Source organism: Perognathus longimembris, chromosome 22 (genome assembly GCF_023159225.1).
Source record: "Perognathus longimembris pacificus isolate PPM17 chromosome 22, ASM2315922v1, whole genome shotgun sequence".
Lineage (NCBI taxonomy): Eukaryota > Metazoa > Chordata > Mammalia > Rodentia > Heteromyidae > Perognathus > Perognathus longimembris.
This window is the reverse complement of record NC_063182.1, coordinates 30028286-30047111: the sequence shown is the minus strand read 5'-3', so window position 1 is coordinate 30047111 and position 18826 is coordinate 30028286. Positions and strand designations below refer to the sequence as shown.

Here is an 18826-nt window from a genome sequence, read left to right as displayed (position 1 = left end):
GGTGACTTCATTTGGAAACAGTGACATCCCAGATGGTGGAGCTAAGGAGTCATCAGAATGGGTCATGATCAAAGCTAACCATGTTCCTTATAAGAAGGGGAACCTTAGACACTGAGGAAGATGCAGATATGAAGAGACACAGAAATGACAGACACACAGAGACATCATCTTCAAGGCAAAGAATGCTTGAGGCTACCAGAAAGTCAGAGAAGAATGAAACCGTTTCTCTCTCCATGTCAGAACGAAGCTGAACTTTATCTTATTGTTGGTTTCACCAGGATATCACCGACTAGAAAATTCATCAAGGAAAATATTCTCATAGTTCTGTAGACGAGGCAATCCAATATCAAGGAACCTGCAATGAGGTTGTTGTGCTTCATGAATTTCTGACAGAAGGTGAGATGGTGAGGGCCAGAGATTAGCGTCATGGCAGAAAGCTCCTCCCCAACGGGCTGGCAGAAACCCCTCGGCCCAACACTGCTGCCTGGGGGCTTGTTTGAACATGCCCTTTTTGAGATACATTCAAACCACAGCAGACTCCTAGCCTCCAGAATTATGAAGCAACGCATTTCAGTTGTTTACACCGTTCAGTTCATTGCACTTTGTTCCAAGAGGCTCAGGAAATGAACACATATGCTGGGGATGGAGTTGGCCAAAGCTTGCACAGTGTGGCTGGAAACTCAGAAAGCCTCGCCGCATTCCTGGGGCACACATACGACTCCACACTGTGGGAAATGGTGCAGAAAATCTGCAGTTTAGATGGGGAGAGGGAACACACTCAGCTAAAATAGTCAAAAGGTAGTGTGCATCTGCTAAAACCATGTGTACCAGGGTTTGCTTTAGTGCTCCTCACACTAACCTGTGAAGGATAAAGGGGAAGATTATTATCTCCACAGTACTAACAAGGAACCTGAGTGTCAGAGAGTTGACTGTTTGGGTCAATGTCTGTCTGATACTCTCCACTCTGCTGTTTCTCATAGCGACACACACATACATGCTCTCTCTCTGCCTTGGTCTCTATCTCTGTGTCTCTATTTATCTATCTATCTCTAGAACTATCTTTCTCTAAAGTGCAAACACTATTTCCATTTGTCTGTCTGTTTTTCTGTCTCCATCATCTATCTATCCTCTATCTCTGTATGTCTGTTATCTCTCCCTCTCTTGCACACACACACACACACACACACACACACACATTGGGGCTCTGCTAACAATAATTTCAAATATGACATTTTTGGAGCATATTAAACATTTGACCTAAAGGAAACCTGTATTGCTTCTGTTCACCCATGAGTAAGGAAAGACTCTCTGGAATTCCTTTGTCACTTTCCATTTCCTCTATCTATCTCTGAAGACTATGAAATATCACCATATATAGGCAAGCTTTGATTATAAAACAATGTACATCCTTGTATGAACTCACTAAAATTCCAAAGAGACTGTGTCTCAACTATTCCCCAAAATAACCACGTATAAAGCCCTCTGATTTGTCTATATCCCCTATTTCTCTTTCTCTCCCTTATAGAATATTAGATACACATTTCTGATACCTTTGGGCTAGTGAGTAGTGATCGTTTCCTATGCTTTGCTTTTCTTCCTTGGCAAGACAATAAATGTGTATGCTTTTTCAGCTACTTATATTCTTTGTATGTTAATTCCAGCAAACTTTCCAAGGACAGACAGGAATTTCCCTTCACCCCTGTATCTGCGTGGCAGAGCAAATATTCATGTCAAATCTTTTCTAAGAAAAGACAAAATGCTCATAAACATTTTAACTTGGAACAATGGAGTCACTTTAAAAGTAGTGTCTCTTCAGGGACTCAGAGAAGAAAGACAAAATAGTTTCACATAGACTTAGGCTCGATGACCTAAAGAAAGGTGAATAGATCACATAAACAGGCAAAAAACGTAATGCATAACTTATGAGTCAACACCTGAAGGAATAAATAGATATAACTGATGGGAAGAAAATAATATATTCACCTCGATAAATAATTGCAGAGCCAGGGAGAAAAGGAATAAATAGGTGACAACCCAAATACATGCTGGAAAAAAGACTCTGATCGGCTGGTTGGAGAAATGTGGAGTTGAATTTTTGGGAAACAGCAGAAACAGGTGTGACACTGTACTTGTGTTTATAAAAGCTGTCACTGACGGGCTGGATGCATAACTCTCACTGTGAGTGCCTGGACAGGCTGGGGAATGGTGGAAGAAGCTCTTCTAGCAGCTTGTATTAAAACCAGGATAGTGACAGAGCAACCAAGATCAGGTTAGCGCAGTAGGTGGCTCAGAAAAAAACTGGCCAGGACTGAAGGGGAGATGACTCTTTACTTGCTTTCAGTTTAAGCTACTGGCGAGACGTCCATCCTTACCACCTCTTTTCAGGTACTCCTGTATTCCTAGACAGACTGGCTTTGGTGAGATCCTTGGAAGGTGGTATTTGGTGATGGCGGTGTGGAGTAGAGTTCCTCTGGTTCCAGCTTTAGGATCTTCTATTTGTATGTGCTGTTTGGTAGAGGATCTTTTCATAGCTAGTTCCCATAGCTAGTTTTCATAGCTGTTACATTGGTCTTTTGGCTCAAGTGGTACTTCATTTGACTTCCTTGTCTCCCTCCACCGTCTTATGTAAGACAGTCATTTTTGGTTCTCTTTTTATGCTTCAATATTTCTTTATAGGACTACTTAGTACCCCCAATTCTATTTTTAATTATTAAATCCCACTTATATTAGTACATAAGCTCATGAGGACAGAGACCTTGTATGTCTTAATGACAGTTTTATTCCTGTAATTTGGCACAGAGCCCAGGATAAGGCAGAGAGAGACTCACTAAATGTTGTGGGTTTCACAAGTTCAAGTGATAATGTCTCAAAAAATAATCTTCGCTAACCATTTTCGAGCACAACTAGTATATATCCTATTTAGTTTTACCTGTATGCAGCAGATACCCAGCTTCTCTACACTGATGTGCAGGCCCACTCCCAATGTATATATTTTATCAAACAGATCACATCAAGTCTCCAGTCCCTACTTAAAAAGCTCTCCATTGTTCTCAAGATTCAGATTAAATTTTAACACAGGCAGAAAGACCCTGCCTACACTGTCCCTAGCATAAGTTTCCAGGGTCTTCTATCCCCATCGTTCTCTAGGTAGCTCTACATTATGAGATTCCACCCTCTTCCTTCCTGTAGCAGATCATGTCTCTCTAGACCAGGGAATGTTGCGTATGTGTATGGGGAGACTGCATAAAGATTCACTCGCCAAATCTTGTTTTAAAAAGGGAGGGATGCGATCGGGTGCGTTCAGGGTGGTCCAATTCAACAGCAATACTCAGAAGACACTATGTTGGAAATTCACTTTACAACTTGGGGGAGAGGGGAAGAAGTCAGGGAGGAGGGATCGCAGGAGAAAATGAGGGAGGGGGAACAATGTTTGACCAGAACTGTAGTCATTTCCTTACTTATATAACTGTAAACCCGCTGTACGTCATCTTTACAATAAAATTAAATTAAATTTCAAAAATGACAAAACATACACAAAAAGGGACGAAATTAGGGGAATATGATGGTGGTGAACTTGTTCAAACACACTCTATGTACCACTAGAATTTTCAAATGAACCCCGAAAAAACTTCCTCGTAATAGTAATGAACCAAAAAGCAAAAATAAATGATAATAATAACATGACCCTTACTTTCTGGAAGTCTCTCCTTCCCACCTTATCTCACACACTGTTATTCACACTTGAGATATCCATCAAGTGGCCTTTCTTGGGATCCTGTTACACAGCTCACAAAACCCTATGTTGTATTCAGAACATTTGCCATTGTTTGTTCACGACACAATTATTCATATCGTTTTATTGTTGCTGCTTCGTGTGCATGTATGTAATTAATGACCATCTTCTTCCTAGTCATTACTCTATAACATAGACCATGAACTTTTTGCTATCAGATCTGTAGAGTTAAGAATACCGGTTTAGGATGATGGTGTATTTCAATGGTAATGGTGCTTGCAGGCCCAGGATTGAATCCCAGTAACAAGGCTGAAGAAAGGAGGGATAAATGGAAGGAAGGAGGAAGGGAAGGAAAGGAGGGAAGGAAGGAGGAGAAGAAGGAAGGAAGGGAGGGAAGGATTGGGGTTAGTGACTAGATTAGAGAGTAGATATTTGTTAAATGTGTGAAAGGTACTATATTTCATGGAAAGAACTAGAAGTTAATAAGAAATACACTGATACAAAAATTCCTGACTGAAGAGAAGCTGAAAGCAAAGGTATGAGTGAAAATCCACAGTGATGGTAAGCTATTATTAAAAGAGAAGCAGACAGGGGGAGCCTAGGACAAATCCGAACTGTGAACAGCCTAGACTATGCACTGCAGAATAAAAGCAACAGGAGAATCTGTTTCATTAAGGAATTCAGCAAGAACCAGTCTGAACAATTTGCTGAGAGCCCATAGTTATGACTTAGGTAGTGACAGTAACTAGGTGAAAGGTTACATTTACATATCCTATTAACAGCTCCTTGACTCATCATTCTGTTCTGGAAACATTTATCTATGCAGCAAAATCATTCAAACTTTCCTCTCCTTACCATTTTCCACTATAAAAAAAATTCTCCAAGAAGTCCTTAATTCCCTGGAAAATGTTCTAAAGACATTTCACTGTGGTCGATTAGGCATACCATAATAGCTAATGCAAGGCAAGGGCCATGGAGAAAATAGCATATAATACAAAGAACCCACTTTGGTCCTGATTAAAGTTACTCATGTGCAGCTTGAGAAAATGGACACAATAAAAAGTTCTGAGCACTACAGGGTATCATGGGTTAAAGGACAAGGTCTATTTTTTTAACCCCATTGTTATTGGTTGATTCTTCAAACATTAGAATCCATATAATTCTAAATTCTCTGAGGGAAAAGAAAGTGCTTATTAGTTTACTTTTATTTCCTAATTTCCAGCTTCTTTAGAAACAACATAGAATGCCGATGAGCATGAAAAACCACCTAATATCATTTCCTTTCATTGGAACCCTGCAGTGACTCATGCAATAAACAACAAGCCTCCTGGTTTGATTTCTAAGAGGGCATGCCAACAATCCCAACTTTCCAGTTTTACTGGAATCAGTTGTCCAAAGATGACATATACTACACTCTAAGAAAACAAAAAGCAGAAGTGTCAAAAACTCTGGTCTTCAGAAATAAAGACAATGATGAATTTCAACCACATGCTGAACGTATGAAGAGAAGGAAGACAGGAGAAAACACACGTAATAGAAAGGAGCAAGCAAAACAGAAAGGAAAAATGAAACCACAAACAGCTGACTTGGACAATTTAGACAGACAGAGGAAGAGGGAATGTTAGGAGAAAGGATAATCAGCATTTTCCATCTCTACAGAAATAATACTATAAGATTCATGAAAGTTAACACAGTAGTATTTAAAATCCAAACCCAGGAAAAAAAAATCTCACTAGCAAATGCTATGCATTGTTACTAGTAGAACATGACCTTGTTCTTAACATGACTGAAATTAGAGGGTTATCAACAAAAGTAAAGGTTTGTTAGTGCTGTTAGTAATGCAAACAAGAAGTATGAGTATAACCTACACACAAGTTTTGTTTAAACACTGTAGAAGGATTGGCAGTGTGCACATAGTGCCTTCAACATTAATTTATCACTTACACAAGTTCCACTTAGAACAGTTCTAAATATCATTAGTAGGGTCCGGTTTGTGTATGTCTTCTATATTGTAAACTCTATGGTCTGTGGAAGTTTCAGTTAGTCTTCATATAAATAAAATTTTGTTGTACTACAAACAGGTACTATTTTAGAGAAACTTCTTTTGGTTTAGATGCACGAAAATCGCAATATCTGGACTTCAGATGAGGCATTTAGTCAGGGAAATGGCAGGATTCTGTCCCAACAGCCTCAGCCTTCACGCCTGCTTCTCTTTGCCTGCTTTGTTCTGTGCATGGCTGGCAGTCAACCGTCAGTGAAGGTGAACACTGCCTTTTCAGCTGCTAACCCTATCCTTCCTGTGCTGGCCCCTCCCAGAACTGCTGGTCCAGGGCCTTCCTAACCAGTTGCTCCTCCTCTCTGGTACTTTCATTGCATGCCTCTAATGCACAGTGCAGTATGACAATATTATAAAGTATCACTGTTGGGTTTTTTTTTAATTTGTCAAATTGAAGTACAGAGGGGTTACAGTTTCATACGTAAGGCAGTATCGCTGTTTTTAAAAGGGTTTTTTTGTTTTTTTTTTTTTGTAGTTCAGTTATCTCCTTTCTTGAGGCTGTCCTCTGAAACTCCCCCAACAAGAATCATTTGGAAAGCTTGTTCCTGTCTTCCCTCTTTTACATCAAGCCAGGCCAGCAAAGCTGAGCCGCAAAAGGCACTGTCTGGGTACCACACGACTGGCTGTGTTTCAGAAACACATTGCTCAGGGGTGGCTCTTGTCCTTTCCTGCTAATCATGGCCAGTGGATACAGCTCAAGACAGTGTTCAGAAGCTCAAGCTCTTCTGGTCACATATTCTAATTTCACGGTCACACCTGATTTTTAAGAAATTCTAAATATATGTAGAACTTCTACTGCCACGTGGCCCCAAGTTGACACTGGATACACATGTATACATATATATATGTAAAAATAAATATATACACACATATATTGCTTTACGCACTTGAAATATGACTAGTGTGACTAATGAATCAGCATTCCAAGTTTTATTCCATCTTAACTAATTAGAACATAAATTTAAGCAATGTCACTAGTGACTCTCAAGAGTGCTTAGTGTCTTAGATTTTTAGCCTCATTGCAAGCTAATAAATTAACATATTGCTATTTCATAGATATTGGAAGAACATACAAGATTGCTAGAATATACTACTCATAGAATGAGCAATAGCAAGAATTTCTGACATAACTCTACTAGTTCCCTGAAACCCAATTCCCACAGTACATATAATATAAAAGGACACATTGAGTAACAGAGACCTGTACATTGACTTGCCCAGAGGTGAGTTCTGTGCTTCTGGACCTGATTCTGTACAGTGCTTTTACTGTCATTTGCTCCCAGGACAAAAAGAAAGAAGACTATTTCTCTGTCTTCTATCCTCAATAGATGTTCTTGGGAAGACAGCCCGCACTGAAAAGTTTAACTTTTTTGTTTAGAGGCTATGAAGGTATTTGGGTAGTAAGAGAGAATTGTCTCCCAATTCTCTGTTACGGTCACGGATCCCTGTAAGATCCACTGATTTCTCTCAACCTTGCTTGTGCACACAGTTACTCCTTGCTCAGTCTTCTGTACGCTCCCCCACGTGGTTAACCCATCCCCATGACTGCTCCGCATAGACGTTCTCTACACCGTGGCCAGAGTGGGGGTGGAAAACAAATCTAAGCTGTCATTCTGCTTTCCATCTTTGATGCAAAGCTGTGTCCTTTCAGTGTCACCTGCTGCCCTCTGTGGTAAGCTCACACACAATGTCACTCTTGATTTTCCTTCTCAGATCTACTTATCCAGCCACACTGAACTTCTCTTACTCCTTTAAATGCACAGACATAGCACTGTGATGACTGTGGGTTGAGTGCCAACTACAGGTGTGCCTGGTGCGGTCCACAGAGTAGTTTCACAAGCGTTTCAACCATTTCATATTTTGGAAGATTTCATCATTGCAGAATACGCATTTAAAGCACCTCTTTGAAAATCTGGACATCTGGCACCACTTGGCCTACATCCCAAGCTGAAAACACTAGGCCAAAGTTGAGTTTACCATTCCCTTCAGACAAGGCATGGCTGAATGGCTGACACACACACACACACACACACACCCTGGTCTCACTTATTTATTCTCTTATTCTATCCACTGACGTTTAGTGCAGTGTCTGCCTGGATCCGAAGCCTTCTATCATCCTCCTGATTGTTTTCAGCTGTCATGAATTTGCTTCTGGTCTTAGTAGGTTCATGTCCTCTGAAAAGTATCCCCCAGCTAGTGGCCACTAAAATGCGATGGTGTTATACTCATCCTATGCTAACCACGAGGGCATGAGTGCTAGAGTTCTCTGTGTTACCCTTATCATGGAAAAAATCACATTGGTTTATAAATAAGTTTGAAAATGAACACGCCTTCTTAGGCACCATTTTATGCTACCACCTATGACAAAGCTAAACACAAAATAGGAGCTCTATGAGTTAGCTAGAGAACAGGTACTTCAAAATACTTGTGATAGATGTGCATACACGTATTTTACATATTACTTTATTTTTAAATTTTGGACCTTTAAAAGGTTGTTCCTTCCCCATCTCTCCAGGATAGTAGAGTAGTAGCTATGAACTAATAACAAACAATAGGCTAAATGCTTCCCATGGATCACATCATTTAACACTTATCATAATCCTTTGAAGTTTTTCTATTATTCTAATTTTTTTTTCTTTTGCCAGTCCTGGGCCTTGGACTCAGGGCCTGAGCACTGTCCCTGGCTTCTTTTTGCTCAAGGCTAGCACTCTGCCACTTGAGCCACAGCACCACTTCTGGCCATTTTCTACATATGTGGTGCTGGGGAATCGAACCCAGGGCTTCATGTATATGAGGCAAGCACTCTTGCCACTAGGCCATATTCCGAGCCCTAATTTTTTGAGATGAGAAGTTAAGTAACTTTCTAAGGTCATAAGATGAGAAATCTCTGGGGAGGAATCAAATGTAGGCCAGTCAGAACCCAAAGCCCAAATTCTTAACTATTCACAATTTACAAATGGAGATATTCTGTGTATCCTAGATAAACTGAGGCAATCAAGGATACGGATAACCCTCTGAACTGTTTACTAGTCAATAAGAATTATGGCTCTATTCCAGCAGCCAATTAGCTTCTCCTCCTTGGGTAAGATGAAGGTCTTGTACTGTAAAATAGTGGGATACAATATGTGTGACATATCTTCCAGGAGACTTCAGAACCCATCAGCCCACCAGTAACTCTATTCATAGCCTGTTTCGGCACGATATTTATGTAGTTTTACCAATTAGTTCTTCCAGGTTAAAGAGTAAAAGAGGTGAAGAAAGTTCTTACAGACACACACACACACACACACACACACACACACACACACACACACCTCTGGGTTGATAGTGATGACTATCACACCAACCCAAACCGTTTCTGCAGTAGTGAGATTAAAAGATTTCACTTCACGGACAGGAAAGCAAATGTACTAAGCAACAAGACCACATGTGAATAAGGTTACCACTGCATCCTCAGGCAGCCTCAGCCTTCCATGGCAGTAATGACTGCGTGAGGGGAACCAAAGCTCTAACCAAAGCTCGTACAGATCCTTACAGCCAGCAGGTGCACATAGTAGGGAAACAATCAGAGATGTCAAACAATGACTCCCTTGAAATACAAACCAGTTTGGAAGCAAACAGCCCTGGTCCATCATTTCCAGGTACGATTCCTACTCATCTTTTGTCCCAAGATAAAAGTGAAATAAATTATTTTTAAAAACAGAACTCTCAGGATCTTTAAAAACTTTAAGTCATATTTCTTGAGTCATCTAAGTGTTCAGGGTCCAGCCTATTTGAAATTTTACATTCAAGAAAAGAAAAAGAAAAAAAGAGAGCCATTTTTACAACCTCAATGTCTTTCTAGGGATTATAGTTTTCCTTCTCAAAGAATTGGGGGGCAAAAAAAGATAGTGTGTGGAATTCGTAAATGCACTGAATTGTTGAATCGAGAATTTAAATTGCATAGCTTTGTGTTGTCCTATTGGTGCCAGTCCTGGGGCTTGAACTCAGGGCCTAGGCATTTCCCTGAGCTTTTTTCTCTCAAGTCCACTGCCTTCTCCCAGCTTAAGAGTCTTTCTGGAAAGCCTTTCTAGACAAGACCTTTTTTGCCCACATTGGCTTCAAATCATCATCCTCTGACCTCAGCCTCCTGAGTACTTAGGATTACAAGTGTGAGCCACATACACAGGCTAAAATCACTATAACTTCTAACATGTGATTGCCACATAATGCTTCTCTAAGTTTTCTCCCCCCCCCCGCAAGAAATTATTCTAAGCATACTTCATTTGATGAAGAAGAAAAACTTGAAATCTTATTTTAGAAAACAGTTCTGCAGCAAATCTGGTATTTATTCCACTTTATTAGGTAGATTTACCAAAGTCTGATCGTACAGGGCCTTAGGTAATACATTACTGACATCCTTCTACCACAAATAATTTTTAGAATTATAGACAATCTTGCCTGTACAATTTTTAGAATATATTTTATGCGGATGTAACATATAAAATAAAGCAATATGATTGCCAAGTTAAACCAGGGGGTCCTGTAAATAATATATTTCCCGTCTTTCTTTCTGCAAGGCACACAGCACAGTGCACGGCACAGTACAGGAACAGTAAAGTGCACAAATGCCAGGACTTGGCCATTTAATACCAATTCTACTCTTGCTTTATTTTGCTTATGTCTACCAGCTAGATAAAGTCACTAGGGCTTTTTGTTTCGGTGACTATCAACTGACACATGATGCCTGATAGATCAGCACATGAGGTTTGAATCAAACCTCTAAACTCAACTTTACAAAAATGAAGATCTCGGGCTGGGAATATGACCTAGGGGCAAGAGTGCTTGCCTCAGATATGTATCAAGCCCTGGGTTCGATTCCTCAGCACCGTAGATATACAAAAGGCCAGAAATGGCACTGTGGCTCAAGTGGCAGAGTGCTAGCCTTGAGCAAAAAGAAGCCAGAGACAGTGCTCAGGCCCTGAGTCCAAGCCCCAGGACTGGCAAAAAAAGAAGAGGAGAAGGAGAGGAGAAGGAGAAGAAGATCCGAGTTTGTGGAGAATGGGAAACACCTGCAACAAAGTTCTTAGCTTGAAGCCAGGAAGATGTTCCCATTGGTTGGCTGAACCCTAATGCCCAGGGCAACAGAAGATCACGGCTGTGCTCCCTTGGGGCTTGGTGACCGGGGGCGATTTCGGCGCCGCACCTTGACACAAGCCATTCCAGAGTCCCTCCACCTGCCAGCTAGCCCCGACCCAGCTCCCGGCTAGATCCACCAGCTAGACAGACACCGCCGCGTCCCGGCTGAAGGAACTCGATGAATGGAACAAAGTGGGAGCCTCCACGGTGCGCCCTCGGCCCAGAGCCGCGATCCGAGCCTTCGTGGGTCACACGAGAGCCCCGGACACGCAGGGCGCGGGAGGGCGTGGGGGGGGGTCGCCCCTCGGAGACGCAGCCCAGCTGGGCGATCCGGTGGAGAGGGTGGCCTCTCACCCGGGGAGGACGGCCCTTCCCCGGGGCACACTCCCCAATCCCGCAAAGCCCGGCCCCCACTCCCTCCCCACCTCTCCTACCCCCCCCAACCCGCGCGGCGGCCCCACCACCTCCCGCACCCCAAACCTCGTGGAGGGGAGGGGGTGGCGCACAGCAGGCCGGGTCTGGGATGTGGGGGCCCCCGCCCCCCCCACTCCCACCCCCCGCCCCGTCCCGGAGAGTTGTTCCAATTGGGAATCCGAAAAGGAGGATGACCCCACACAGCCCGTAGAAGGAGGGCACCGGACGTGAGGAGGTGGGCAGGGCGTGGGGGGGGTGACCCCCTCGAACATGACCCTGGGACGTGGTGGGGGGGTGGAGGGCGGGGTGATCGGAGAGGGTGGGTAAGACTGGGGAACTCCACGATCACCCCGGGAGCCAGGAAGCCAAGCGGAGGGAACCGACGCGGCGGGATCCCCGTCCCGGGCCCGACCCCATTTCCGCGCCCCCTCCTGTCCCCCCCTTCACCCTCCCGCCGTCGGCACCCCCAGCCTCCGCCCCGCCCCGCCGCGCCCCGCCCCGTGGCACCAACCTGCGCGGCCGCGGGCTCGGTCCGGGACGGAAGCCGGAGCCTGCGGGCGGCGGGCGGAGTTAGTTGGAGGCTCCGGGGCGCTGGGCGGGGACAGAGCCGAGCACGCGGCGGGCGGGCGGGCGGGAGGCGGCGGCCGGGGCTCCCTCCTCCTCCCCGCGCGCGCGGCGCCCCGCCCGCCCGCCCGCCGGCCCTGCCCTCGGGGACAGCTCCCGGCCCCGCCCCGTCCCCGGCCCGCCCCGCACGCCGGCCCGCACGCGGGGTCCCGGGGGCCGCGGGGTCCCCGGCGCGCGCACTCCCGTGCCGGCCCCGGAGAGCGCACGGCGGGAACGCTCGTCCCCGAGGGCCCCGGGCCGGGACGGACCCGGTGCAGGCCGGGCCTCGGAGTCTCTCCGGGACCGGCCGGAGTCCCAGCCCCCCCCCCCCCCCGGAGCCGCCCGGGGAGCTCGCCGCGCCCGCTGCCCCGGGTGGGAGGCCGAGGAGAAGGTCCGACGGCCCCGTCCCCTCCCTTCCCTCGCTCAGCTCTGCACGGTGTCCCCCCCACCCCCACCCCCGTCCCAGCCCAAGACCCCGGGGTCTGTGAAGCGCGGAGCGCGCCCAGCAGCCCCCCACCGACCCCCAGACGGCGAGCAGGGACCCGGGGAGCCCGCCCCCCCCAACCCAAGATGAACTCGGGATCCGGGGCGCCCGGAGTTCTTAGCCTCACGGGTTCCCTCAACTGAGGCTTGATCTGATCGTGTGCATACTGACCCCCCCCCTCCGCCCCCCCCGCCCCCACTGGGGTGGGTGTCATCTGGGGTGGGTGTCGATCTGTCCCCACCCCGGAGCTGAGATGGTGACGTGCGCTCCCAGCGTGCGGAGGAGGAGGAAGGCAGGCAGGCCTGAAGGACGAAGCAGAGACCCCGGGGCCGTGGGAAGAAGCCCCACGGGGGAAGTGCATTTCTGCATCGGGAAAGCCGTGGCCACTGGGAGAGGGAATTCTGCACCGCGTCCTAGCAGAACTTCCAGAGAACCGTGGGGAAGACAGAGGCGAGCCCATCGGGGCCTAGGGCCAGCCGCCTCCGGCTCCATTCTCCAAGCTCTGTTCCCCAAGGCCAGCTGAGGACCCCAGGAGGTCAGGAAAGATGAGGAGTGAACTCCAAACACAGAAGCTCACTGGCAAGCTGCATCCTTCTCTAAGCAGGGTGCTGAGGGGCCTGGTTGGCCCAGCCGGCCACTTCAGCCGCATGGACAGAGAGACCGTCCAGTGTCGGAGGAATCCTCCCCCAAGCCCGGAGCCGGTGGCCTCCAGAACAGCTTCAAGGAGCTCTGGCCTGTGCAGAGCATCCCAGACACGGAGCTTTGCACGCACCTAGGGACTGGAGCCAACTAGCCCATCCATTTGTGGGGGCCTTTTCCCTCCCTCCCAGGACCGTTCCAACCAAGGTGGACTCTACATTCTAGAAGTGCCATCGCAGTCCTTAATATTGCCCAGTGTAAGGACCACATCCGATGTAGTTCTAAGACTGCTTTCCCTCCCCTTGTTTTCCCCTAAAGCACAAAAGGCTAGGCCACTGAAAGTTCAGGAAGCTAGAAGTGCTCACCCGAATCAAGTCTTTTTCCTTGGCTGAGCACAGTGGCTCATTTCTGTAAACCCTAGCCACTCAGGAGGCAGAGATCCGAGGACTGTAGTTCTAGTCCCCCCCCCCCCCAGCACAAAGTTCATGAAACCCCAGCCCATCTTAAACAATGAACAAAGTGTGCGCGGTGGTACTTATCTGTTATCCCTGCTGTCTGGGAAGCATAATGAGGAGGATTTTATCCCAGCATGAAGGTGAGACCTTACTGGAAAAATAACCAAAGCCAAAAAGATGTGGGACAAGTGGTAGGCAGCTGGGTAAGGTCGCCAAGCCGATTCACCTCCCGAAAAACGACCAGGGACCATCAGCTGCTAGCCTATCAGTGCTTATCCTGGAAAAGAAGGAAACTGAGCAGAAGTGAGAGTAAAGGTGAAATCAGGGGTAAAAAGTTATTTCCTGTATTTTTGGCTCATTTCACTTGAAAGTTGGGTGTGGTGGACAGAGCTTGTTCTGACAACTTGGGAAATGTACATAAGCTACAGATTATTCTGGAAAAGAAATAAAAGAGAGCACTTCTCCACTTGACAATGTTTCAGATATGATCTAAAAGTGCCCAACCTTGATTAAGAACAGAAGGTTACATGGAAGAAGCAGATTAAGCTTCAAATTGCCTATATCCAACAGGCAGATTTGTTTATGCATATTGGAAATGGCAAGAGAAAGTATTAATTTCAATTTACAAGTCGTCAAAAGCACCTTGTGGGGCACATAATGAATAGCCCCAATGTTAAAGTAATACATGTTTGTTCCTTCACAAGTAAATTTTCCTCTGAAATATAGACATCTGTCATGGAGTCAATTATCTTGCACAGCATGGACTATAAAAGCAAATAAAAGAAATAATATACCACATTGCATATTTGAAAGTGATCAGGAATACACAGCTTCATGCTGGCATGTCTTTAATTTCATGGTGTTAAGAAAAAACTGTAGGAGTATGAAATAACAAAACCTTTCTCAGTAGAGTACTATTTCAATTACCCATCAATGATATATATATATGCGTGTGTATATATATATTTACACACGCATATATAAAGTATATATGGGACCTCTCTCTCTATATATACACACACATATATGGGGAAATTTTCTTCACTAACTAGCAGTAACTATGGCTCTATTTTCTCTATCTTACTGTACTAACCCCTGTGGAGAGAATGGGAACATGGAGTTTCCTTTGAAAAACAAAGAGATCACCAGGAAATCAAGGCTAGAGACATAAATTATCATGTAAATGAGACCAGACTCTTATGAAATGTATGCATCTAACATCTCAAGATTTGAAAAGTGTAATAAGAGGTAGTTAGGCAAGGTCAACTTCCTTCATGCAATGCAAATATGAAATCTGCATCTCTGCTTTTTCTCAGGTGCTCTCTAAGTGTCCCCTCTTTCACTGCATGATGCACAGATCAATAAAACAGCAAAAGTATTTTGTCAAAAGTGCTATCAGGTAAGCACACAGAGCCTTCTTGAATATCCCACATTGCTTTCTCTTATGACACTTTAAAAGAGACTTGAACAAAATTATTAAGGGGAATATTTTAATAGCTTCCCAGAGAGTAGAATGTATTATCATTACAGTACAAAGGGCATCATTCATTTTTAATTCTCCACTCCACAGGTGTCCCCTGCCCAGGTTGCTGCTGACACTTAGCGGGCCTAATTATGATTCATATATCCCACGTTCCCCAGGAACTAGTCCCTCTAATTTCACACAATGCCATTATTGAGAGAGAAAAATACATTTCAGTTCTAGCAGCTCGATGCAGTGATTCTCAGTCAGGTCCAAACATTAGACTTTAAAAATTCTGAAGTCTCAGCCTTGCCTCAAGCCAAATAACCAAGAAGCTCTAGGAGTGAAGCCCGAAGATATATATATTTATTCAGTTTCCTAGGTGGTTTTTATATGGCATTAGAGAACTTAGAAAATAGAAACATAAACGCTCCTCTTTAATACACCATTTAATATGATCTGGTCTACCTATTAGAGGCAGGGTTTGCTTTACATATGGGGGGCGGGGCTGGGCTTTGAACCTACTGTGTTTGCCAGGCAGAGTTTTACTGCTCTCAAGCAGTAAAACACATCCAACCATCCCTTCTTACTTTCCTTTTCCTTTTCTCTTTTCTAGCCTGGACATTGGTCCTCTTTTGGGGGATGACCGAAGCATTCTGCCACACCCAGATTTTCTTTTTTGAGATGGGGGGGGGGGGGGTCACAAACCTTTTGCCTAGGCTGGCTTCAAACTATGCACCTCTACCTTGGATTCCAAGTATCTAGGATTATAGATGTGAGCACCTACCTTGTTTTTCATCATCATCATCATCATCATCATCATCATCATCATCATCATGTCAGGAAAGATGTTAATTTAATTTGATATCTTTTCTGCACTGTTATGTTCTCTTTACCTACACTTGGTATCTAGCCATGATAGCTACTCCTATCTTGGTATGTTGGCGACTGGAATCAAAGCAATAGATCACAGTAGAAAAGCAGACTTGGGGGAAATTGGATGTTATAAATCTTAGATTCCCACAAGTAATCCCCTTGAGCTATTAAGCCATTATCCAATTTAGCAGTAAAAATCAGATACTTGTTTAAAATTAATTATTTTCCATAAAGTCCAGGTTTAGAAACAAAATAATTACAAGGACAACCAAGGTCATCAATTTTATATAGACTCGGCACCAATGAGGAAATGAACATTTAATTCTGAAAAAGGAGTATTAAATTCTGGTAAATTCATGTAAGTAGTTAATGAACTCAATAGTCTTATGAAGTAGAAATAATCTATCCCCAAAGAGAAGAGATGGTAACATACAGCATCATAATGTAAGCAATAAATAACTTTCCCCATAACTAACTTAGTATAATGGAGTGATGACAATAGTTGGAATTGGGGGAACAGAGGAGAAAACGAATTGATACGTAATGGATAGAGAATAAATGATCTTAATACAGGAGGCTGTGTTCTAGAGTCCTAAGAAAATGCCTAAAACTACAAATAAAATTGAATCCAACGGAGATTTGCTTTTTTCTCCCTTTTTTTGAGCACTATAGGTGTGTGCTACCACACCCAACTGATACTTTTCTTTTCCTAGACACTAAATATCTGTAATACAACTTAACTTATGGCTGGGAATATGGCATAGTGGCAAGAGTGCTTGCCTCCTATACATGAAGCCCTGGGTTTGATTCCTCAACACCACATATATAGAAAAGGCCAGAAGTGGCGCTGTGGCTCAAGTGGCAGAGTGCTAGCCTTGAGCAAAAAGAAGCCAGGGACAGAGCTCAGGCCCTGAGTCCAAGGCCCAGGACTGGCAAAAACAAAAACAACAACAAAAAAAAACACCTTATGAACAGTAAAAGATTAACAATAATAATAGTAGAATAGAATGACATTACAGTATACTGTTATATGTTACCTAATATATGTGTTTATTTCTGGAATATTACTTAATATTTTAGAACCTTAATTAACTGGGGGTGTTTTACCCAGAAGAGAGTGAAACCACTGATGAAGAGAAACTACTGTATTGGAAAAGTCTCAGTAGGTAAATAGTGTCTGACTAGGTAGTACTGATTAGGAGAACAAGTAAAGTCTAAGTTCACACAACTGTTCTCAACTGCTTGAACTGCAGAGGATACTAGCAAAATAAGAAATTTGGTATGGCCATAAAGGGAGCTATAATAGCCATGACTTCACTGAAAGTTTCTGGAAATCAATGCTTTTGATGCTGTCCCACAAACTTTGATTTTTACCCCCTAAGAATTATATCCAATTTCTCACCAGATGGACTAATTTAATTTTCTAATAAAAAATGAGGCAGTATTTCCACATATTTTCAAATGAGAAATATATACCCAGGTACAATTAGATGTTAAATTAGAAGGACTGTTACATTCTTTAAAAATATCTGAGCATATGATAATTTGATATCAAATTAAAAAAATAAATTTTACATATTTGGATCTTCCAAAATAGGCCTGTAATACATTTGTCATTTTCTCTTTTTTTCCTGCTTCTTATTGTATCTACTTCATTAACATTTTTTTCCTGTTTTTTATTTTTTGTAAAGGTGATGATGTACCGAGGGGTTACAGTTACATAGTTAGGTAATGAGTACATTTCTTCTTGAATAGTGTTAAGCCCATCCCTCATTTTTTCTGGCTTTTCCCTCTGACGCCTCTCCCAAACCCCACTTGTAAAGTTCATTTCCAACACTGTGTCTAGTGAATATCACTGTTGTGTTGGTTCACCCTTTGTCCCTGGGTTTCTGTGATTCCCCTTCCTTTCTGCAAACCAGAAAAATTTACATGCAAGACATTTGTCACTTTCAAAAGGCACAATTTGCCTCTTTTGTCATAACGTTCTGTTATTTTTCAATAATTGAAAACTAAACATGAAATATGTTTACTACCAAAGTAGATTTTTTTTTGCATATTTATGTGTCTTTTCATTTTACAGCTGTAGACTTGGGTCTATTTTTGGTTTTTAGTGTGATGGCATTAGAGGTTTGGTTTTTAACAAGAAAATCCCCCAGATGTGTAAAGAATGACATCGATTTTTCCAGACCTATTTAGCAGCAAGAGAAAAACACATCCAAATGCTGAAATTTTTTTTAGTGTTATCACAAAGAAATGAAAGCTTTTCCAAGTTGCATGCCAGAAATCCTAACGCCCAGTTCTCCTGATTGTGCATTTATTGCTAATGAGATGGTGGTGTGCACATTACTTCTCTCCAAGTCTCAGTTTTTCCATTAAATGAAAAAGGGCTGGACTAGAGGACTATAAATGTCCTTCAATATGAAGTTGCTGCATGAGAAAGACAACACAAAAATTAATGTAGAGGAGGGCTTTAAGATTTAAATCTGTGCTTTTGAAACATTGATGGCTTCAAGAAACACATATTTATAAATGCCAGAGTTTTCTTGCTCTTTGGTCAACCAGGCACTCTGCTGTGGCCCTTTGTACTGAGGGGGAGACACTCATGGGTGTTTTATTCTCCTGGGATGAAGAGCAGGTCTTCCTTGAGAATCTGAGGTGTAGGATGCCTATCTGACTCTGGAATAAAGGAAGTGGTCAAAACTTGCTCTGGCTAGTGGCAGCTAGGTTGGTTCTAGAAATAGAGAAGTTAGTCATTGTGCAGGGATACCAATAAAGGACTTGGCCAGCAGCAATTGGAGATGCGAGTTCAAGTCTGCCTGCCTACATTGTTTCCATATCCTGATTAGTGCTGAGCTTTGGAGAATGAAAAGGGGAAAAAAATGGGTTGATACCTGAGGGAAAATGAGAAGACCATCTTCAACTCAGGTGACAGTGGGACAATTATGGTGATAAGTGACCTGCTGAGAAGCCAGTGGTAGAGCAGTGC

The 18826-nt window shown here is 43.7% G+C and overlaps 1 long non-coding RNA gene across 1 annotated transcript in view; it reads right to left on the bottom strand.

The window, feature by feature from the left end:
• The window catches only part of LOC125339852, a 124726-nt gene extending 112718 nt beyond the window's left edge, over positions 1-12008 (bottom strand). Inside the window, exon 1 of the long non-coding RNA XR_007208642.1 lies at positions 11833-12008. This is a non-coding gene — a long non-coding RNA (uncharacterized LOC125339852). The remainder of the gene's footprint in view (positions 1-11832) is intronic.
• Between the last annotated feature and the right edge of the window lie 6818 nt (positions 12009-18826).